General features: G+C 37.6%; 1 protein-coding gene across 1 annotated transcript in view; it reads left to right on the forward strand.

The window, feature by feature from the left end:
- The window catches only part of LOC138715492 (protein bunched, class 2/F/G isoform-like), a 717,347-nt gene that overhangs the window by 508,995 nt on the left and 183,576 nt on the right, over positions 1 to 24,776 (forward strand). The window lies entirely within an intron of this gene.

The following is a 24,776-nucleotide window of genomic DNA, read 5'->3' on the forward strand; positions in this document are numbered from 1 at the left end:
CGAAATTCACACAATACAACACATGGTCGAGTTTACGTCAGTGTCACGATAGAGCTGTCTCATGTGACAGTTCGTAGTAGTGTCACGGAAGCGCTAGTGCCACTGCTCTGGTCGCGACACGCTGCCACGACACTGGGATGGTGGCATCAAAAACGATGACACTACTGCGACATTTACTCTTACGACAGCAATGTCGCGACATTAGTACAATCGTGAGAACGAGCCTTTCATGTATACACGATGGAAGTTTATTTGTACTTGCGTAATCGATTTTGTTCCTGTGTACAACCCACCTCGCTCGTTTGCTCTGAATCGCTATACAGTAGCGTGCAAATTAATCCGAACACGACATATTTTAACATTTTCTGTAATTGTTGGCCTCACAGCTGCTCATACCGCTTTAATTGACATCTGTAGTACATGTAATTCCATTGTTGAAGGTCTGTCGTTATTATTTTTTTTATAATATGTGACATTTTGCTGTCGTTTTGTACTTATAAGCGTTTTAGTTGTGTTGAAGACTTAATACTGCAATCCTGTGTACATTCTGTCGTCTTCACAAATGGATACAACTCCACAAAAACGGTCTAAAATTATAACATTAGCAGAGCATTCTTCTATGACACAGAGGCAAATTGCTGCAGAATGTCACATCGGTTTGGCTATTGTTAATTCGATCATAAAACAATACAGGGAGACTAGATCCATCACACCCCAGAAAAAAGGAAACTGTGGCCGGAAAAGGAAGACTTCACCTGCAGATGATCGTTTAATTGTCAGGAAAAGTAAATTAAATCCTAGACTAACTGCTGTCGACTTAACCCGCGAGTTAATGGCTACCACTGGGGCGAATATTCACGTCACAACAGTGCGGCGTAGGCTTTTGGAAGCTGGACGAAGGGCTCGTAAGCCTATTAAAAAGCAACTGCTAAACCCTGTTATGTGCAAAAAACGCTTAATGTGGGAAAAATTACATCAACACTGGACAGTGAATGACTGGAAGAATGTACTTTTTTCCGATGAGTCTCATTTCGAGGTCCACGGCCACCGTATTTTTTACGTACGGAAAGGATCCGAAAAAGTAACAGCAGCTCATCTCCAACAAGCGCCTAAATACCCCCCCTAAAGTAATGTTTTGGGGTTGTTTTACACATGAAGGACCTGGAGCATTAATACCTATCAAGGGAATGATGAGTTCTGACAAATATATTCACTTATTGGAAACCATAATCGTACCCCAGCTGCAAAAATAATTTCTGGATGGGAGAGGTGTGTTCCAACAAGACTTGACACCATGCCATACGTCTCGAAAAACTACAGAATTCTTCAATAAGAAAAATATTCAGGTACTCCCCTGGCCAGGCAACTCTCCCGACATCAACCCCATTGAGAACTTGTGGTCAATTTGCAAAAGAAGAATGCAGAAAATGGATTGTTCTACAAAGGAGAAGATGATTTCTGCTCTCATTGGTGTATGGTTTTGCGATGAAGAAATGAAGAATATTTGTGGGAAATTAGTGGAATCCATGCCAAATCGTCTCAGAGCTGTTATTAGGAACAAGGGAGGCCACATAGGTTACTGAGGTATGTCTTAGATCCTTTTTTTTTTATCCCGTTTGAGTGTTTTTGCATAAGTAATTACGTTGTTCGGATTAATTTGCACGCTACTGTAAAAGAATTAATAATTGATTGTTGTAGGGCTACTACGAATCAGTCGCACGCTACACTGTTACCACATAAACTGACGACTTTTTTCTTCTGTTCCGTCCAGAACCACAGCCGTGCAGCCTGAAATGTAAAAGTAATTGATTGTCAAGATGTTGGAGTCTCATGATGTACACGTGTGTAAAGAGAGTTATATTAAATAATTCAATTTAGTCCAAGAGATTAAGCCTTTGCCCATAACGGGTTATAATCTGTATCATGATAAGGAACTCGAATTATTGTTATAGAACGCATAAAACGTGAGGAAGTATGCATCACCGTTATGAAAGTAATTTTTATTTAATGTATTAAATATGTAAATTTGTAGCTGTCTGCTGTAGATATCAATGTGCGTAGATTGAAGGGAGCTTTCGACAGAACCTCATTAACAGTTCCCATGTCAATTGACAATTGAAATCATTGCATCTATTTCCTCCTCCTAAATCAGTTTTATTTCGTTTCCAGTCCGGTACGCATATTTTGATATTTTTTTCTTTTGTGTACTTCTTTTTAACTTTTACAGAATTGGATAGAAATGTTTTAAAAGTGCAATTTATCCATCAATATGGTATGTGATATATGATCGCATTTCTTCATAAGTTACTCCTACTGTCGGAACTCTAATTTATATGTGCTACAGTGAGCACATTTATCATTATTATCATTATTACTATCATCGTCTTCATCATTTCGTGTAGATATGTTACCGTTAAAACCCGAAATCCGTCAAAACCAGTTTCAGCTAGTAATAATTAGTTTTAAAATTATAGATAGAAAGCGAGTTTTCGTAAGATCTAGAAAAATGACAGGTTAGGTTTGGTTTGTTTATGTTTTTGACTTTAGGCTTTTACCAAACAAAAACCTGAACAAACCAAACCTAACCTGTCATTGATTCTAGATCTTACGAAAACTCGCTTTCTATCTACCTGTAGACATTGTTCTTACTAGTTGAAACTGGTTTTGACGGATTTCGGGTTTTAACGGTAACATACATATTATATACTAGTAGAAGTGTTCTGAAACGTGTTACTTTCAGTGCTTGTCTCATGCAATAGTCTCCGTTTCTTCGTGTAACTTCCATGTGTTCTGCAACATGTCCCTTAGTTGCGATGCTTGTCTCAGGCGATATTCTCGCTTTGTAGAAGCAACGTGATATTCTTTACGCTACACTGGTTGCTAAGTGGTGTCAGAAATACAGAATGTAATCTTATCTAATTATAAGTTGTTTGTTTGGGACGAAGTTCAAATGATTATATCTAGACTAGGAGATGAACAGGGAAGTACTTCACTCTGCAGGTTGTTAGGTGTGTATTACAGGTGTAATAGGCTATATTGTTCCACAAAATACACAAATAGAATTAGCAATGGATTAAATGTACTGCAGGACTGCTCTTTTCTCCTTGATAATGATAATATTTAGACATAAAAATCGTGAATCTGCTTTATTCGGCAAATTGAGCAATTAATAGGTAGGAAGGATTGTATGTCGGATAATACCAGTTAGGCCTGGTTTGATTGGGCTCTTGGGAATATCAAGAAGGAATTGCAGAAGTGACCACGGCATTTGTACTATGAATAGTTTCTACTCTCATTCATAACGTTATCACTATTTATATTGCCATGATGTCACCGACAAAACCTTTTTCGACATTGTCTTCAGATGTCCCCATAAGAAATCAATTGGATTAAGATTGGTGTTATTGCTGGCCATGGGACCGGACCTTGATAACCAATCTGTCACCAAATGTTGTCGTCAGCTGTTGCCTTGCCGCAAGACTGAAGTGCACAGGAGCTCCGTCATGCTGGAACCATGCAAGCAGTACCCCTCCCAATAAAATGGCCAGCACGTTTCACAAAGAGTCCCTGTAATTTTATTCCCTTAAGCGATTTGGCATGACACGTGTGTGTTGTTACTGATGTCACAGTACACATTTACACTAAATCGCACTGATGATATCTGCCTGCATTGCTCCAAAATGTGCTAGTTGTGAGTGAAAAATACCATCCCGTGTGAAAGTTGCTTCATCAGTGAACAGTACACAATTTGCGAACTGGAGTATCACTGCACTATGATGCAAAATCCAAATGGACGTCGGCTAGTTCTCTCAGGCCCTAACGCTCCATTTTTTTAATGTTGACTCACTGATGACTGAGCTTTCAATAAAGACAACAGACAATGTCGAATAAATGCGCATAGCAACAACAATCACAGTGTGGAAAAAAAGTCGCAACACTAAAACACTTGCAGCGCCGTATCGGTGCGAGATAGGACACACATTGATTAATGAAAATTGTTTGTTTTAGTACCTTTACTCTATCATATTCTTCTGTAACATAAGTTCTGAATCACCCTGTATAGTCAAGTTGTGTGTACATTGATTGCCAAAGTGTCCCGGATCGTGAGCCTGCTCTAAGTTTTGCATTCTGATATTGTTTTCTTTCAAAAAGTTCCAAATAACTTCACAATTTCATCGTTCGTCTGACCTACTAATAGTATAAAATTTTTCAATTATTATAGGGGAGACTGCTGTAGGCTACCTTTAAGCACTTTTCACATTTTATTTATTTATTTATTTTAATTTTTGAAAATGAACGTTTTTAAATGAAAAAAATGCTTGAAATAATTATTGAAGATTCCTTTACAACTACCTGTATGTATTTTCCTGTTTTACAGATCTATTAAGGCTGGAAAAATAAAATGAAGGGATATGTAATGTGTTCAAAGATACAACAGGTTCATGTACCTTGGAACATACCCTTTTGTAATTTGGAACACATGAAATATAGGTGGGAATATAGCTGTAAAAACTGACAATCATATTTAAAATGTATTTGCAATCATAAACCAGAGCAGGCTTCTCTGATTTAGATTTTATTTCCTGCAGGAGCAATGACTGCTTCAACAGCTTTCTTCAAGGCTTCCGGATCAACTGGAGGTCTCTTTAACTCCAGACTTACTTCGTGACATGATTTTAAAATAAAAGAAAAACAAAAACCGATACTATCATATACCTTGGAACATGTTTCATGGTACAAGATGTTTTGTGTTCAAAGGTACAAGAGGATACACTTTTAAACAAATATGGCTCCCAAAACTAGAGATTCGAATAAATCATAGAAATTAAAATATGTTATTACTCACCAGATGATAGGGAACACACCGTACTTGAAAGATATTAACATATGCAATCTGGTTTTGTGTTAGAAAACATATCAATGAACGAAATGTTTACTTTTGGTACTAACAAAAACTTCTTTTGTCCACGGAACTCACACTTTGCAGTAAATCAAACTGAAACTATGACCAGAGCTACTTAGCGGCTTTCTCTACAATCTACTTCATTTTGAGTCCTCTAGGTAGCAGCAAAAATTAAAAAACAAAAAATGTTCAAAGATACACTATGCTGAAGGTATAACATTCGCCCCTACTCTGTCGTCATTTTTCTTCTAAGTTTCAGAAGCACAGAGTAATATCGATTTGGATTAAGCTCCGCAGTTCACTTCTACTTCTGACATGCGAAACGTTGCATCTGTACGATATTTTAAGACATAATTATCAGCTCGTAGTTGGCACTTAGGTGTGCCTCGTCATGTTCCATTTAATGGCTGGAGATGAGATTTTGGACTGCTTTGATTGTTTACATGGTGCATCTTCCCCCCTTACTGGCACACAGCTGTACTAACCTGCATCATTCGAGAGAGAAGCAAGGATGCATTTTGTGGATGGCCTTTAAGCTGTATTGCTACCGACCTTGACCTTGACGTTGAGTCTTGTTGCCGGCACCCAGCAAACACGTGTTCATCTACTCGAACGCCTTGGAGTCAACTGCAAATTTGAAAGACGACACATTCGTATTATCTATTCGCAGTGAAACCGGCTGTAATCATTATGTCATATAAGTTTAAAAAGTGAGGCAGTTTATCTTACGTTTGGTGTTCTATAGAATGCCGTTTATATGCAATCGAGATTACGAAAGCTTATTTGGGGGCATATTAAATAATTTATTAATTCATGTACACAAGCCGTGGCGAAAAGGCCATCGTGCGCCGAGCCACTGTGTAAGCTGCAACGTGCATAGCACCTATGGAGGGAGGCAGACAACCGAAGGGGAAGTTAATGTTTAGGACGTGTAACGAAGAAAGAAATGAACAAGAAAACATAGGACACATTATCACAACCTAAAATTAACTGTCTTTAGAATATCTCTGCGACAAAGTTTCAAAATCAGGAATGATGTCACTTACTGCCAATCGTAGTTGATCACGAAGGTATTTGTCTGTCAGTCGTGATCTAAATTTGATTTTTACTATTTTCATTGTTGAAAATAATTTTTTACAAACGTAAGTTACAGGGAACATGGCTTCAACAGAGCAAGCGAAAGAACGAAGGTTTGGATATTTATTTTTTGGCAAAGATTTGAAAAGTTCAATATCTGTCAAGTCCTTACATCTAGCTTCCATTTAACGTCACATTGTAAATCTGTGAGTTTAAATTGAAAATCTAACCGCATTATTCGTACATTTGCTGTAAAAGAATCGACGTACAGAGATGATGATGATGATAATAATAATAATAATAATAATAATAATAATAATAACAACATTTAACCTTTTAATGTTTCATCAGTAACATGTAGTAACTTATAATGCCGTTTTATGTTATACATCCGTTTTCCTAGTAATATTTGTGAACAAATCATACATTTAATATTTTCATCATATTGTAAGCAAAAGAATGCATCCTCCCATCCTACTTGAAACTTTCGTTTTTATAGAGGTACATGGTTTCGAGAGAGACATTGCGACGATACGCCACTCGCAGGTCCGAGACAAATACGAATAGAACGGAGTTTGACTCCAGTGAGTAAGAGGGTGGGGGTTGTAGGTAGGAAGCGAGAGAAAAGCACTGCGAGCCACAATGTGCTCGTGAGTCGCATTTTCGCCGCGGCTGATGTACAGTATGTTTTTTGAGTAAAGGCTGGTTCACAATAAACCGGGAACGGGCAAGGCAACGAGAACGAGAACGGAAATAATGTTGGAATAATTGCATTTAAATGTGAGCATTCACAATAGTTAATTGTGAATGCTCACATTTAAATACATTTATTTTAACAATATTTCCGTTCTCGTTCTCGTTGTCGTTTCTGTTCCAGGTTTATTGTGAACCAGCCTTAACAGTTGTTGAAAACTCTGGGCTTCTATTTGAGTATTTGGAGTATAATGTACAGGGTGATTTGCAAAAGCGTCAGATTAATAAGAGGAGCTTAAACATGTCTCTTATTGTTTTCCATATTATCTACATTTATTATTTCTATTTATTTACACTTATTATGTCGTAGAAATATAGTTATAATAACCACTGTCATGCGTTAAAATAAAAACTAAGTGGTAAATTACGTACTTATTATCTACAATTTTATTTACATTTAAAAATTATTTTTATATGATGTAAATCTGAGTTGATGTACTGTTTTGTACCTCTCAACACGTGCTCGACGTTTTTCATATTATATCTTACATTTATTTATTTATTTATTTATTTATTTATTTCTTCCTGTAACCACTACATGTTACCATTGACAAAGAGTACCATGATACAATAAATAGAGTAATGTCTTGAGGCTTTGTTAGTGATACATTGTTATTAGAGTGAGAAATAACAATTTGAATTAGATTGAAACGCATGATGATAAATGAAGTAACGTCAAGAAGATGCGAATTAAAATCATGGTCCATATGTATGATGCCTGAAAATAGCTATTGATCCTTTGAGTGTTGCAATTGTTAGATCTGTTAAGGCCAAAAGATTTACAGAAGTCGACTAGGAACCGGGGTATGGACTCACGGGCTCCTATCATTAGTCCCGTAATGACGATGGATTCCAGATGGTATTTGTCCGTATAAAAATTGATGGAAAGTTCATATATATTCCTTTTTCCTTCGTGTACTTCTTCTGGCTGATGTTCATGCGACTCGAATCTCACAGTAGGGTCTATGATGTAACCTCAAGAGAGGGAGGTTTAAATGCAATTATGTCGATTCTTCGATTACTGCCCTCACTGGATATGCCGTGTACTTCATATATACTGAATAACCTTTGTTCCTTAAGGCAGTTGCTTTATAGATCTTACTGTATGATGCCGCGTATTTCGTAGAAGTTGATCGTGTGGCCAGGCCCCCAGGACATGGACAAGGGTTTCAACGTCCCTGTCGCAACGTCGACAGAAGTTACTGCCAGGTAGGCTACACTACGCACAGCTGATACGTTAGCATTCATCTTGATTGCTTCCCTCCAATCACTACAGGAAAGACCCTTGTGATTCCGGATCCACTTATTGGCCGGGGTATATTGTTGGTATAAGAGCCCGCCTTTGCCGTTATGTTTTTTTCTGGCTCCAGTTCTCAAACGCTTTTTCTCTTAATACTTGCCGTACCTTTCGCATATCTATAGTGTTGTATTTGTCTAAAATATTAGCCGAATCGGTGATTTTGAGTGCTGTTAGACTGGATGTAATTTCTTGGGATAATTGCCTTGTAGCATGTAGGAAGGAATTATTGGTTTTAAGCAGTATCTTACATGCATTTATATGTTGTAAGTATAATTCTCATGCTGAACAAAATAAACCTAATCCCTTGAATTTTGTGTCTGTATACAATATATCTGTAGGAATGTCATTAGGTAGTTGCAGTATTTCTTTCACCGCACCCTTCATCATAATATCAGTCTGTACTATGCTTATATAAATGTGATAAAACTTAAACTTTTCATTTAAAACATATGATAAAAATGTGTTTTGCATTAATCATGGTCAGCATAATAAACGAGGTCACACAAAAACACACACACGTACAAGTATGCACTCGCACTCATGCATAATATGTGCTACTTTTGCTATGTTTTCAGAAAGTAGGTCACATTTATTATAAGAGCGCTACGAATAGAATATACAGAAATAGTTGTCTCTAAAATAAAAACCATTGTAACTAAAAATTCCAGGGAGGGGGGGGGGGCTTAGTATCAAAATATATTTTGTTCGAAACATGTCTGAAGAATTATTCGAGTTAACACCGCACGGAACTGTGGCATTCTGAGTGACGCAAGGACGCTTCTCAAGGCCAAACCGGCTTAGATTTGGAGCAGAAAATAGACTTCCTCTAACGCGCAGTGCTACTACAGTTCCTTGTAATATGCTCAGCTTTCCGAGTTTGAGGTTTCTGTGTTCTGTTTTAAACGAAAAAGTTATTAAATTATAATAAATTATCAGCCATCTGACTACAGAGGTTTAGCACATTTCCCATACGTATTTGAATTGTCATAAATATAGGTAATAAAGGCGGTTTTAAGTTATGATTTCTCCTGGGATCAAAATACTGCAGATGATTGAAGTCTAATTTTTGATACCCATAGCCAACTTGCACATCATAATAACTGTTCATATGAATCGGAGATAACGTGGATATCATTCAAACGGGGTGGCAGGAGATGATGTACAATTCCAGCGCACACGTTAATATTACAGAGAACCGTCGCTGGTGACCTGACACGAGGCTGATAAATGATTTTCGTCACTCCAGAAATGTAACTATTGTGGCTGTTCAAAACACCATCACGGATAAAAACAGGCGTCATCTTTGATAGTACAAACTGTAGGAAGTTCGGTAGAGGAGCAGAACAATTGACATAACTGAACTCTGGGTGCGAAATCATTTGGCTCCATTGCGTTGCTTGCGTCTGCAGTAGTAACAGGGGTGTAATTGCTGCTCCCTCAGTACTCTGCATGTCATGGACAGGACCTCTCTCTATGGCTTGAACGGCGAAACTTGTCTCCATACAGTAGGTACATCCGTTTGGCTTTCCGAGCACTGCAGCGTGCACCTATGCTATGTAATGCTCCATATCCGACATCTATACTAATATACAGGCTTAGGATCCGAGACAACTTTAGAATGGAGTGAAGTTACAGTGCAGCGGAGTACAGATGGAGTGAGGTGGCGCATTGAGTTTTGTTTACCTGTGCGTTAGTGTACAATCCAGTTCAGAGGTCCACTTAGCGGCAAAAATAATGGGCCGGCCGACAATTTCTAAGTTCCAGAGACATAACATTGCGCATGCTCGTCTCGTCAAAGCCATAGTTCACTAGGTAACACATAATTAAACCATTTAAATGTGCTGTATTTTGTTTAAGAGTCTAAAATATGTAATAAAATCGAATCGCAGGTTGATTCTAGATACATCAGGGCCCTTGAAGAGTGAAATATTAATAAAATTGGTAAATACAAAATCAACCGGAGCGAATATGAACAGGAAAACACCGTATTATGCCGAACTGATATTAACAGTCACAGTAGCGTAAGTCGTTACGGCACTGGTCTATTGAACAAGTTGATAGTAGTAGCTCAAGGTTCGAATCTCCCCAAATCTATTTTTTTAATTACAAATTTGCTATCATATGTCTCGCAAAGCTATAATTATGAGGCAATATCTCTTAGAATATGCCCAAACTCTAATAAATAATAAACATCCCTCTCTCTTTCAAGGAATACTGCTATCTGGTAATACAACGTTCTGTCTCGTCATTACGCTTCAAGATGGCACAGAAACAATAACTCATTGCCCTGGTTCGCATAGGTTATTCTGCGTATGCTACTCTCCGACAGGACTTCGATTTGAGAAATGTCATTTTCTCCGACGAGGTAATTGTCTCCAATAGCAACGATAGTACTGCCCTAGTTTATTGTATGAATGGCCACCGATACAATGAACGCTTCGTGAGACGAAGTATTAACAAGTCGGGTTGCGTGAGGGTCGCGTGTTGGGAGTGGATATCATACGATGAAGCAGGACGTCTGGAACGCATCCACGGGCAGTTTACGGCAGAAGTCTACGATCACATTTTGGCAAATGTAATGATCCCTTCCGCCCGAAATCGATATCCAGAAGGAACACTTTTCTTTCAGCAGGATAATAATCCGATACACACCGCCAACCGGATTCAAAGATGGTTTACGAGGAGGCGTGATGTCGACACAGTCGACTGGCCTCCAAATTCACCAGATATGAATCCGATTCAAAATTTGTGGGCTGCAGTCAAACTGATCCTACGCTGTAATTGGGCAGAACAACCACCCGTTCGGACACCTGAGGAATTGTGGGACAGAGTTCTAGATGCGTAGGAGGAGATGGCCAAGAATTTAGACCTGTTCCAGAATCTTGTGGACTCTAGAGTCGGGCAGACTGCCTCATATTATCGCCCGTTCTCGGTTGCGTAATCACCGCAGTCTCGCCCAGTGCGCGAGTACCTAACGTAGCCAAATGACTCATTGATAGAGAACACGAGATTCTCTTGCTCCCGAGATTACCGATACTAGATCACTCCCGACAGTCTCGGACGTCTATGCGGGACTGTTGTACTGATAAGCAAGCAATATCGCTCGGGCCGTGCTCCTATAGGAAGCATTGGCTTATGCATTTCCCGGTTCTTTAAATATATATCATGTCGTAGCTCCTATAATACTTAATCAATCGCGCTGTAATTTTTTGGATTGATAGCTCAATGTCTAAGGAAAACATAGGAAAAAAATCGAACTGAAAATATTTTTTGGAAAGTGAGAAAAAAAATATTAACTTCGATGGAGATTGATGTGTTCAGAATAGACATTTGCAACTTCACCTTTCACCTTTGAAAACTTTTTTGTTTTTCACGTTAGATGGGGGGTCAAAGCGAGAGAAATGTTGAGAAAGGATGGAAATTACTTTTAAAAGTGATGGCCACTCAAAATTTTTACTGGTTCTCGAATAACTGCGAGTTAACCTGTTAGCGCAGGACTCATGACTCAAACGTTTGTTCCGTAAAATTTGTACGGAACCTTTCAACGCATGAAAACTCGTTATTGGACGGATAGTATTAATTGATATTTTAATAAAGATAGTTGAAAATGAGGCTATATAGTCCAAGATGGTTTACACTTTATAGTAATTAGGCTATCTTTTATAGCAACTAAATAAAAAAATTGTTTGTAACACAATGATATGAAACATGAAAATATTAAAAGCTGGTTCACAATAAACCGAGAACGGAAACTGCAACGAGAACTAGAACGGAAATATTTTTAAAATAAATGTATTTAAAGGTAAGCATTCACAATTAACTATTCTGAATGCTCACATTTAATACTGTACATTTATTTTAACATTATTTCCGTTCTCGTTTCCGTTCCCGGTTTATTCTGAACCAGCCTATACTATAGAAAACTACACTTTCTATTGGTGTGCACGTTATAAATTATTGTTACAGAACAATCATTATCGTATTCTAGCCATGTTACAATATAAAATTATATAGGCCTATATGATTTACAATAATTATCCTATGTTATAGGAACGAGAATAACAAATTAAGAATTAATCAGATTTCTAATACTTGTACCTAATGATAACTTACAAGACAGTAATAAATAATAACCATCATAATAATCCTGATAATCATAATCTTAATCATCCTAATGATTACGATAGTGATGATAACAGTAATACTACTAATAATAATGATATAATGATAATAATAATAATAATAATAATAATAATAATAATAATCGCTGTAGAGTAAACGGTTAGCACACCTGACTGTGAAACGATCGGTTTCCGGTTCGAATCTTGGTTGGGACAAGTTAAGACTGGTTCACAATAAACCGAGAACGGAAACGACAACGATAACGGAAATATTGTTAAAATAAATACATTTGAATGTGAGCATTCACAATTAACTTTCACGTTCCCGTTAATCTTCTCGTTAATTGTGAATGTTCACATTTAAATACATTTATTTTAACACTAGCTGTACCCGTGCGCTCCGCTGCACTTATTAGAAATAAATATAAAGTAATTACATAATTAAAATAGAACATTGGGTCCAGGGAACATTCGTGTTTGATAGAAGAATAAATCGTTTAATATGTTACTTAATTTAAATTGTATTTAAATAATTAAAATGCTATCATTTTGATCCAGAGACCACTCATTTGGTGCAAATATAACTCGTTTAACATTTTTCTAAATTAGTCTTGAATACATCCTTTAATAAATCACTCCAAATTAATAGAGTTGATTGTGTAAAAATGTAAAAATTCACGATCTTCTATGCACTACTGCCATAGAACGAATAAATTTGTTTTTCTTCCTACTGAAAAATTTAATAGTTTGCACATAGCAGTTACGGAACAACGACGCTACAATCTGAGGCGGCGGTGGAAATGTATTATTATTTTAAAACTCTTTTATATCCTTAAATATCAGAGCTATCAAAATTTTGCCTGGAATAAAACTTATCGAAAATCATTTTTGAAGAACCTTCTGTTATGTAACATTTTTCACAAAATCAATAATAAGCGAGATATTTTGGTTTATTTAATTGAGGCCCCCTTACAACCGCCCTTTTAAATAAAGTATTTTGAATGCTACATAGCCTAAAATCTAAGTTACAACGAACTTAATTTATATTCAAATATTCACTGAAATCCGTTCAGCCATTATCGCCTGAAAAGGTAACTAACATCCAGACAGACAGACAGACAGACAGACAGACAGACTTAAATATCAGTCCTATCAAAATTTTGCCTGGAATAAAACTTATCGGAAATCATTTTTAAAGAAAGTTTTGTTATGTAACATTTTTCACAAAAATCAATAATAAGCGAGATATTTCGGTTTATTTACTTCAGGCCCCCTTATAACCCCCCTTTTAAATAAAGTATTTTGAATGCCATATAGCCTAAAATCTAAGTTACAACGAACTTAATTTATGTTCCAATTTTCATCGAAATCCGTTCAGCCATTATCGCGTGAAAAGGTAACAAACATCCAGACAGACAGACAGACAGACAGACAGACAAACAGACATACAAACAAAAATTTCAAAAAAGCGATTTTCGGTTTCAGGATAATTAATTAATTATATATGTTAGGACCAATTATTTTTGGAAAAGCGAAAATTACCAGAAAAATTTCGCTTACAGATTTATTATTAGTATAGATTATTTCTCGTTGTCGTTTCCGTTCCCGGTTTATTGTGAACCAGCCTTTACCTGGCTGAGGTTTCTCGCCTCAACCCATTGAGAGCAAATTCTGGGTAACTTTCGGCGCTGGACCCTGGACTCATTTCGCTGGCATTGTCATCTCATTCAGACGCTAGATAGCTATAGCAGTTGATAAAGCGTCGTAAAATAACTAATTTAATAATAATAATAATAATAATAATAACCCTCTTTTATTCTCTGTTGTTATGATAAAGCAAATATAAATGACACTCAGGAGGAAACGCAGAATAAATATGGGGGGAAATGCCTGTTATTATTCGGTTGAGAAGCTTTTGTCACCCAGCCTTCTCTCAAAAAACTTGAAAGTTAGAATTTATAAAAAAAATACATTACCGGTTGTTCTGTATGGTGGTGAAATTTGGACTCTCACTTTGAGGAACAGAGGTTAAGGGTGTTCGAGAATAAGATTCTTAGGAAGATATTTGGGGCTAAGAGGGATGGAGAATGGAGGAAGTTGCACAACGTAGAACTGCACGCATTGTACTACACCTGACATAATTAGGAATATTAAATTCAGAGGTTTGAAATGGGCAGAACATCTAGCATGTATGGGCGAATCCAGAAATGGATATAGAGTGTTAGTTGGATGGCCGGAGGGAAAGGACGTTTGGAGAGGCAGAGACGTAGATGGGAAGATAATATAAAAATGGATATGATGGTAGAGACTGAATTAATCTTGCTCAGGTTAGAGACCGATGGGGGGCTTATGTGAGAGCGGCAATGAACCTCCGGGTTCCTTAAAATGCATTTGTAAGTAATTATGATCAATTTGTGAAAGGATCTACTCTATTTCGTAATTCTGTCCTTCCTCTTGCAAAAGTGTTTCCATTTCACATGCAGCATTTTATCAGTTGGGAAACAAAAATATCTTTTGTCAGAGTCTTTGGTCCTTTATAATATAAATAAGTATTAATTATTTTATTTCGTCCTTACACAGCACAATAATTACCCATGCTGATGAAGATGCCGTTGCATAACAACGAAACATCCAGATGTGAACGCGCAATATAATAATACAGTCGTGTGTTATCCATTACTATAGCGTATACAAAACACTTCGAATGATTAAATATGCAATGTCAACGAAATGCTGATAGCGAGAAAGTATATCATAGCTCCAACCATAACGTGTTATTGTTTTAGACTAGCTTAGGATTAGGTAACGACTGAAAGTGCTGCATTATTTTGCTTCTCCAGAAAGGCAATAAGTAGTTCATTAAAATAGTGTGACTTCTGTAAGAATGTCGACAATCATAATGTGCTGTATTATTGCATACCACACTGCTGTGCCTTCTTAAATTACTTCATGAACATTAATATTTTTCAGAAAGAGTCACGAATTTCAGTGATGAGCGGCAATTAAGCCGGCAGTCAGTGTACGCATTTCGTAACGATAAGTCGGCCGTGCGATAACAGGCCGGGACCCGGTATTCCTCGTTCCCGAGAGTGCCAATCTCGAGATTACGATTCTCGGAACTGGCGTTATCGGCCAGCCAGTCTCGCCTACGAGACGAGCGGGAGTAAGAGGCTGTTTGCCCGACTCTAGTGGACTCCATGCCGCGCAGAATGAGGGCAGATGTTGACGCAGGTGGTTTGTGGACAAGATACTAGTCCCCACCACAGGCCTTGTTTTGTTAATATATTAAAAATTGCTTGTTTTTGTTAATTTAATTATTTATTTGTGTTTGATATGCGTCCTGTTTTTTACTGCGTAAAACAAATATTTTTGTTTATACAGGCCAGGTGTCACCTATTAATAGCCCACAGGCGATGGGCAATAATATTTTTACAAGACAGGCATAACGAAGTTTATTAACAAATGCCATTTCACATTTAAACTAATAAATTAAGTAAGAGTTAAAATTAAAAAAAAAATAATAATTTTACCGTAGCGGGAGGCGAACTCACAACCTCTGGTACGGTTGTCAGACTTCTTACCACTGGGCCACACACTGCTCGTAAGGTTTACTACATTACAGACGGACGACTTTCAATGAAGAGACACCACAGCAATGCCTTGCACTGGGTTACGTTTACACGAGTGAACCGCGCGATAGAACTTAGCATTTCTATCGACCAAGAGTCGGCCCATTCTTTTTGCCGCTAAGTGTACAGTATTCTTTGATCTCTACCTACGAAACTAATCCAGGTCATCACAGTGCATTTTCAGTTCATAGTGAATAGTTTTTTCGAACTAGTTGCAAGTATGTACATGGTTGCTCATTGTAACGCTAACGCCTTCCGCGTCGCCGAGGAACATGAAAACTTGTGACGTATGCATCCTACTTCATTTTCCATCTCACTAGGTTGTACTATTAACAGCAGAATATAACGCAGGACAGTGACGTCGTTGTTTACATTCACAGAATGTCTGTCTACTGTATTCAAGGAACTCTATAGTCAAATTGGTTGCTAAAGTGTCCCGGATCCTAAGCCTGCTCATATAATATGTTTTTGGCATCTGCCTTTCTGGGACTGGTCTCACAAAGATCATAAGAGCAGGAACATGGTCCAACGTCTATTGCAAAATTTGGCGACAGAAATGTCGGTTCGAACGCGAGTCAATTGAAGATAAAAATAAGTTTTTGTAGAAACATCCTTCCAGATTTCAAATTTCATCTAAATCAAAGGAAGACTATTTTAAAAGAAGATTTCAAGAAATGCATCATGAAGAATTTATTTCCTTGGCTGCTACATCAAATGAGGCCTTCAGCCTTTCGTATACGTCATCACTGGGCTCTTCACAGTCCTCAGTATGGAATGAGCCTACTGGAGCTAACACGGCTGTTAGTACTTTTCCCTACATTTACTCGTACTTTGAGTTTTTGCCGCCAAAAGAAGATGATTTATAATACAGATAGATAGGCCTGCCTCTGTACTACGTAGTATAATCCGAACTGTTACCCTACCGTATTTTGACATTTTCATAGGTTTACATTTAACCTGGTAGAGATGAGATTATCAGGCCTTCTCTTCCCCTCTACCAGGAGATTACAACTACAATATTAAGAATACAATTACAATTATAATTACAATTAATATTAAATTTACAAATACAATAAAAATCAAAGTACTAAAAGATTAACTGATTAATAAAAGCTAGACAGTTTATTGCAAAAGTTAAGAAGAGAGAAGCATTTCTTTTATTAAGTAAAAATTAAACCTACTCTACACAGTAAGAAAATGCTTAATAAGTTTGCTTTTGAACGCTACTAAATTCCGACAGTCTCTGATGTCACTGGGTAGGGTATTCCACAAGCGCGAGAGCGAGATTGTGTATGATGATGAATACGATGATGTCTTATGTGTTGGTATGGCTAGTATGCGGCAATTTTGCGTGCGTGTGAAGAGATTATGATATGATGACAGGTAACTGAAACGGAAGGCAAGATAGGTAGGTGTAGAAGTGTGAAGGACTTGGAAATGGAGAACAAGAGAATGAAAATTTCTATGTTCGTTAAGCCGTAATCAGTTTAGAGTTTGGGAGGATGGGGTAATGTGGTCAGCGCGACAGACATCGCAGACGAAGCGAACACAAGAATTATGAACACGTTGTAATTTTTGCGACTGTTTGACATTGAGGTCAGTCAGTAGAAAATCACAATAATCGAAGTGGGGCATTACTAGTGTTTCCACTAGCATTTTCTTGAGTGATAGCGGAAGGAATTTTCGAATGCTGTTTAAGGAATGTAGTATGGAAAGCACTTTTTGGGTAATATGGGTTACTTTGTTATTCCAGTTTAAATGCATATCAAAGTTAACTCCAAGGTTTTTAACACAGGAAGCAAAAGGGATTATTGTGTCGTTTAACTTGACTTGAAGAGCAGGAGTAATGTTGCATAATAGACGTTGATGTCTCACTAGGATTGCTTGTGATTTTCTTGCATTGAGAGTCAAACCAAACTTTCTGGCCCATGGAGATATAGATTCAAGGTCCTCGTTAAGACTTTGCATTGCGTCATTGAGTGAGTCAGTGTCTTATAAATAAATAATGCAAAACTCAAGAGTTGATCAATTCTTACCTCAGAATTACCACTATTATTTCCATGGTTCCAGTATTGGATCTCGGTAGTTTAGTTTCACTTTTGGGATTCTCTCTCGTACACTTATGTGAATACGAGGGCTATTCATAAAGTAACTTCCGTTTATTTTTTATAAACCTGTGAATGACGTTAAAAAATTGGGTTACAATACGTTTGAAAGTATACACTCTAGTTTATTTTTCCATTCAGTTTCCAGTCACTTTGAGACACTTGTCGTAGCGTTTGACGAGCTTTGAAATTCCGCAATCGTAGAATTCGGCCGCCTGCGACTGAAGCCAATCTACGACGCTGGTTTTCAACTCTTCGTCATCGTCAAAGCGCTTAAGAGCCAAGCCACGTCTTCATGTGCATGAAGAGGTGGTAATCGCTAGGCGCCAAATCTGGGCTGTAGGGAGGATGATCCAATACTTCCCAGTTGAACTCTTGCTGTTTGGTCGCAGTACGACGCGCTGTATGCGGCCGGGCGTTGTCATGCAGGAAAATTACCCCAGAGCTCAATATGCCACAGCGTTTGTTTTGAGTGGCCCTTTTCACGTTTTTTAGTGTGTTACAGTAACACTTAGCGTTAATTGTGACATTTATTTCCAAGAACTCCACTAGCAAAATTCCTTTTCTGTTCCAGAAGACAGTTGCCATGAGTTTCCTCGTGGAAAGTGTTTGACGACACTTTGTGGGTGTTTTTCGGGGAGTGAGTATGCCCCACTGCATTGATTGAAGCTTCGTTTCAGCATTCACATACCGCACCCAAGTCTCATCTCCTGTCACAATATGATCGAGAAAAGCATCACCTTCTCTTTCGTAACGCTCAAGAAAGGACAGTGCTGCTCCCATTCGCTGAGCCTTTTGTTTCTCAGAAAGGAGTTAAACACCCATCTGGCAGAAAGTTTCCGGTAGCCCAAATCTTCGGTAATCACTTTGCATAGAAGAGCACGACTAATCTGTGGAAAATCCTCGCTAAGCTCCGACATGGTGAACCTGCGGTTTGCTGTAACCCTTTCGTCAACCAAACGAATCAGATCTGCATTCACGATGCTCGGTCGAACACTTCTCTCTTCATCATGGACTTTGGTTCGTCCATTCATCAGTGTTCCTGGGTTTCTGTGAATAGACAGTGTCTAAAAAAAACCCCACACAAAGAAATCAGAAGGGGTTAGATCTGGGGAGTTTGGAGACCAAGCCAAGAGATAGCTGCTTCTCGTACTGAGTTTCGCCTGCGACCTTCTGCATGTTTTTTAACACAAAACCTGTTTCTGCAAATGTTCGATACCACAACATTATGGAATCATATTTAGGTACATTACGCACACCATACTCAACATCGAAATTTCCTTTGAACTAAAATTTAGCATACTAAAGAACACATTGTGCCCGCCTTTGATTTGTAGTAGCCATTTTAATCATCTACGATTTTCATTTGTCCTTTCAGATTACGCATTGTTGATTGTCATATATGGAAACTCCCATCTTTTAATCGTAATAGCTGTATAATAATAAATTAATATTAACCATACCCAAACGGATCAGACTGTATAATATGTTAATCATCCAAACAAGATTTTTGTGAAGAACAACGATGGCTGCAATGAAATAAATAAACACACACACACTATTATTCACAAACATCTGTTTTGCAATAGATTGCTTGTACTGAATCAGACAATTCACCCTTATTGTGGAATAATTTAGGGCTCATAGCTGTTATTTATTCCTCGGGCCGTTAGTTATATCGAGTATGTTGACCTCAGTAATGAAAACCTTGACTTCAATAACGAGAATGGAGTGTTTTCATGCGTCACTTAGTTTATTGAGGGATAACTACGATTCGCTGTTTAATCAATACGGCTTAGTAGGAGGAAATCCCAATTGGTCGGCAGGCACAATTGTTGTTCTCTCCACCCCTCGAACAGGTCAGTTACACTGAGGACATTTTAGAGAACGTGCCTACATCGGCAGGCCTTGATTGTGATGAAGAATTTGAACTTGTGTCCCCGGCACGCAGGTGAGAAGGTTTGACATCTGTGGAACAAGAGGCTGTGGTGAATGCATCACGTTGCTGGAGGACGTAGGTTTGTATCTTGTGGATCTTCACAGTTTGACACATTTCTTGTGCAGTTGTTAGATATACCGCTCTGAACGGGATTTAACTAGTTCAACAACCAGTAGCTGAGCGAATTGTTATGATTGGATGCAATTAGGCAGATGCGTATTACATTTGCGAAGGAAATACAAGGAACTCGTGTGACCGATATCAAGTATACAGCAGCTCTATTTTTCTCCTTTTCATTAAGAACTGAAATAAACTACGATTATTTTTCGAATACTGGTTCTTTATTGGGCGTGAACTTTCGTAGATGAATTTACTTGTAAGTTTGTTCCGCGTTTTTCGATAAGAACTTACCGATAATTAAGGAGAAAAGTGTGCGCGGACGGACAGGCGTGCTAGAAGCCACTTTGCCTGAGGTCTGGTTGTAAACAATTCTATAATTCTTATAACAAAAAAAATTGGTAGTATGTAATAGTGCAGTTTCGTGACACAGGCATCCATGTGTATTCATTACGGATTGAAAGACGTGGACCCTCAGATAAATACGAAATACAGTTACTACGCGTAGATTATACAGGAACATCATTTTATTTTTACTAACATTTTAAATATTAACTTGCCTATACCTCTGGATCAACGCCGTTTGCTACCCCCTTCCACGACTGCAGTTCGATGATACTGGCGTAAAATACAAACAAATCACTTTACTAGGTATATGAGGGAAGAAAAGTAGTTAATCCATTTACGTAAACTAGGAAATATTGCTTTTGATTTGATAATTTTCATTAGGTTTTTGTTTAATCAAAATACAGTACAGTATTAACAATAAGTGCTTTTACTCACGAACTGAGCTGCCCATGTGGACGTATTCATTATGCAGTGTATATTATACTGTCTACAGCACATTAGCGTACACTATAGAGAATGAAGTTAAATTGAAAAATAATCATAATATGGATATTTAAACACATTTTTTTTTAAATGGTGGCCGTTCATTTCGATACAGGCTTCAGTTCTAATGTGCATATTATCGCACTATAGACTATTGTACGTAATTCCAATTACTAGGTTCGTACCGTATCAGTAACTCATGTTGAAATAATTCTGTACCTGCTCTATAAAAGAGACCTTACGTACTGCAAATTCAATCTTCACTTCTGCCCGATCCGAAAAGATAAAATTACTCAGACATGCTATCTAATGTCCGTCCAAGTGGTTCCGTCGCAGCGTCGTAGAAAGGGGGGAAATCACGTGAGAGTTAATTACTTAACGAGGCCCTTTTATTTAAGTTATTTTAAGCAACTCTATGGATATACGTAGACGTCCAATTCCTAACAGAAATTAATGTTCTCAGAAAAGAGCTAAGACAGCCCAGCCACTAGCATTTACAGAGAGGCGAATAGAAGCAGGTGGGGGGAACCGGGATGCGACGTAGGCAAATGGAAAATAATGGAATATTGAGAGCTCTTTCGTCACTGGAAAATGCGAACATATTTTTGGAACGTACTGTTTACTATGATCGTAAGGCTACTATGACTGTATATGCGGTCTTGGATCTGTGTAGAGGACGGTTGAACTTCATTAGTAGAAGGGATGGGAGTGAAGTATATTAAAAAAGTCAGGTACAATAAAAATTTGAAGTAAAATAAAATAATGTCCCTTTATAAATGTACGTATATAAAATGCATTCAGCATAAGATAAATATGATCCCTGAATAGCAGGTTTACCAATCTTTAAAATATGATATATTTATTTAGATGAAAGTATATATAAAACAGTAATAACAATCCCTGAGAATGTATTGTTCTCCCAATATTTACAATGTAGCAATTGCATGAAGACTCAGAAGGTGTCTATTGTTTGTAAATGAGCATTTTGGAGTGTACAACGTTGATGCGAATTAGGTTGTTCTCATTTTACCTTTCCAAATGTAAGAATGTGGATTAGATCGTAGTGCAACTTAGGTATAATCAGTTCTTCCTGCCGTCCCCATGCGCTTGCTCATTTTGTTATTGATAGTATTCGGGAACGAGTCTTACGTTGTACTTCTTGTCAGATTTCTGTAATTGCTTTCAATTTTGAATAGTGATGTTTATTTTATGTTCTCAGTGTGCTCAGTATAAACAAAAAGTACAATGATGCTGTAAGAAAGTCGATTTCGAGATTTCTATGGAAATAACGTTTTCCGCATCCCTCATACCGGAAATACAGTCCTGGGCATTGCCGTCTGTCCGTAGGCAGCTTTTCCACCTAAACTGTTGAACACCTTTGTTCATATTTCAGTGTGGTATTAGTTCGGAAATGTCGCGTATGAAATATAATTTTTATATAAAATTAACTAATCCTTATTTGAAAGACTGAGAATAATGTATAAATTGAAGTTAGACTGTGTTGTCGTTGTCAGATTCTTCCAAGAAGATAAAACTGTGTACGAAATTAATACGAATACAAGTCACGATAGCAAGTTATTTTATATACTAATTTCTTAACTAAGAAACACATATAAAACCTGGAGATTTTAATAATAACTGCTGCAATGTATTTCCTGGCTATGCTCCGAGAAGAAACGCTTAGCTGCAGAGTGCCGCAGCAGTAGGCTTGATACAACAGAAGTTGTTTGTACTGGTCGGGAAACATTTATTGTCGCCGTAATTTTCTTCTGAAAGTTTTTAGTTTCGGACTGTGTAGTAGTGTAGGTTCTCTGCACTCAGAGGGCGGGCGGGGGAGAGAACTTCATTGTTCAACGACTGACGTGAGTAATACTCGTGAGCAGAAAGATAATGTGATTCATCTACAGAGTGATTTATATAGAACTGACACATTTCTTTCATTAATTGTTTCAAAACGAATTGTGCTAGCGACAACTTATTATACCTAAAATGTAGAGGAATTTTGGGAGATTATTTACCTCTAAAGCAAATGTTGTCCGGCGTTGTCAAATCCGGAGATCTCGGTGGCCACAGGTTCCTGGAAATTATTCGGTCGTCACATAGCCGGATAAATGGAACCATGCTTCATCTGTGAACCATGTGATGGACAATATGGCAGGATGTTGCACAATGAACGTCTGAAACCAACGACAATAATTCAATCTTTTATCCTTATCTGGTTCCTGTAGCTGATGAACAACCCTAACCCTATATGGCTTTAGGCTCTCTGACACATTGAGTAGGTGTACCCTGTCTCCTGCGACAAACGTCTTAATGATTTTTTGGGTGACTGCTCCATCAATTACAGCTACTCAAAGGGCATACCAGAGAGAATTTGGTGTTCGCAATCCTCCCAAAAGAAACACAATACTGGGACTGGTAAACAAATTGGAAACAACTGGATCTCTGGTGAGTGAAAAGGGCAAGCATCGTTCATCTAGGCTTCCCACGGTTGTTGTTGACGTAAGAGCATAGGGTTAGGGTTGTTCATCAGCTACAGGAACCAGATAAGGATAAAAGATTGAATTATTGTCGTTGGTTTCAGACGTTCATTGTGCAACATCCTGCCATATTGTCCATCACATGGTTCACAGATGAAGCATGGTTCCATTTATCCGGCTATGTGACGACCGAATAATTTCCAGGAACCTGTGGCCACCGAGATCTCCGGATTTGACAACGCCGGACAACATTTGCTATAGAGGTAAATAATCTCCCAAAATTCCTCTACATTTTAGGTATAATAAGTTGTCGCTAGCACAATTCGTTTTGAAACAATTAATGAAAGAAATGTGTCAGTTCTATATAAATCACTCTGTACAATATTCGTATGTATACATCTACTCTAAATCGTAGAATGTGTAAAAGAAGTCATATTTCTTGCAGAACTAATTATAGGCCTGTTAATATTTATTTTATGTAAATGTGTGCAAAATTAATGCCATACGTTGTCTAAAACGAATGAGGAACAGCCAGCAGAAGTGGATAAGAAAAAAGAGAATATCTACAATCCTACCATTCCATATTACCTCCAAAAGTACCAGCTGGAAGAGCTTGAAGTAATCGGACTTCTGGTTGGAGCAAGAGGTACCGCTACTCTCTTCATGAAAGATGTGTTTAAGAGGCTTGGAATACCTACATCTATTATTCCGATTGCAACTTTAGCTGCATTGAAAGGATCAATTGCTCTCCTGAAGCATCACCTATGTTCGAAATGAAACCAAGTTCATTAGCATTCTTTACTTTTTTGTAACACTTGCCTCTCTAAAAGTAGGTATATTTCCACCAATCACAAAATGTATTTGCAGCTATGTACTTGTAGGACTTTCATTGTCAAAACAATAGTAATATACGTTACAAGAGCGATATGTTGACGTTTTCATGGTCGAGGAAAAGGTTGAATCCGAGAACATGAAAACAAACATACCGCTCGTGTATCATACATTATTTTGTGCGAAGATAGTTTATTACATGCCTGAAAGACGAATTTCTAATTAGTTGCAATGAAATCTCCATGTTGGTTTCTGTTTAATGACGGCAACTTCGGAAAACCAAAATATCTTTCTTCAACATTGTTGCTATAAATTGTTTTCTGTGTTTACTATACTCCAGCAGACCGTGATATACGTCTGTCTTTTTTTTTCCCCAGTCTATAAATGCGAACTTAAAACAAACGGTAAGGTTATGTAATGATTTATTTTTCATTTTAATATTTTAACAATATTATTTATATAACATATTGCAGTAATAACATCCGCATCTGGAATCTTGTTGATTTTTTCACGGTTTCCTTAATGTTACTTGTAGCAGGAATGCAATAGGTTTCATGGAGTAGTAGACTTTACTTAATTTTTGCAAATATTTAAGAACAATAATTAACGTTGCAATTTATGTGAAATTGCAGTGGTAAGTTTCCAATTTATAATTATTACTATGTTAAACGTCTCTAAAAATAATATGTT

Source organism: Periplaneta americana, chromosome 15, assembly GCF_040183065.1.
Source record: "Periplaneta americana isolate PAMFEO1 chromosome 15, P.americana_PAMFEO1_priV1, whole genome shotgun sequence".
NCBI lineage: Eukaryota > Metazoa > Arthropoda > Insecta > Blattodea > Blattidae > Periplaneta > Periplaneta americana.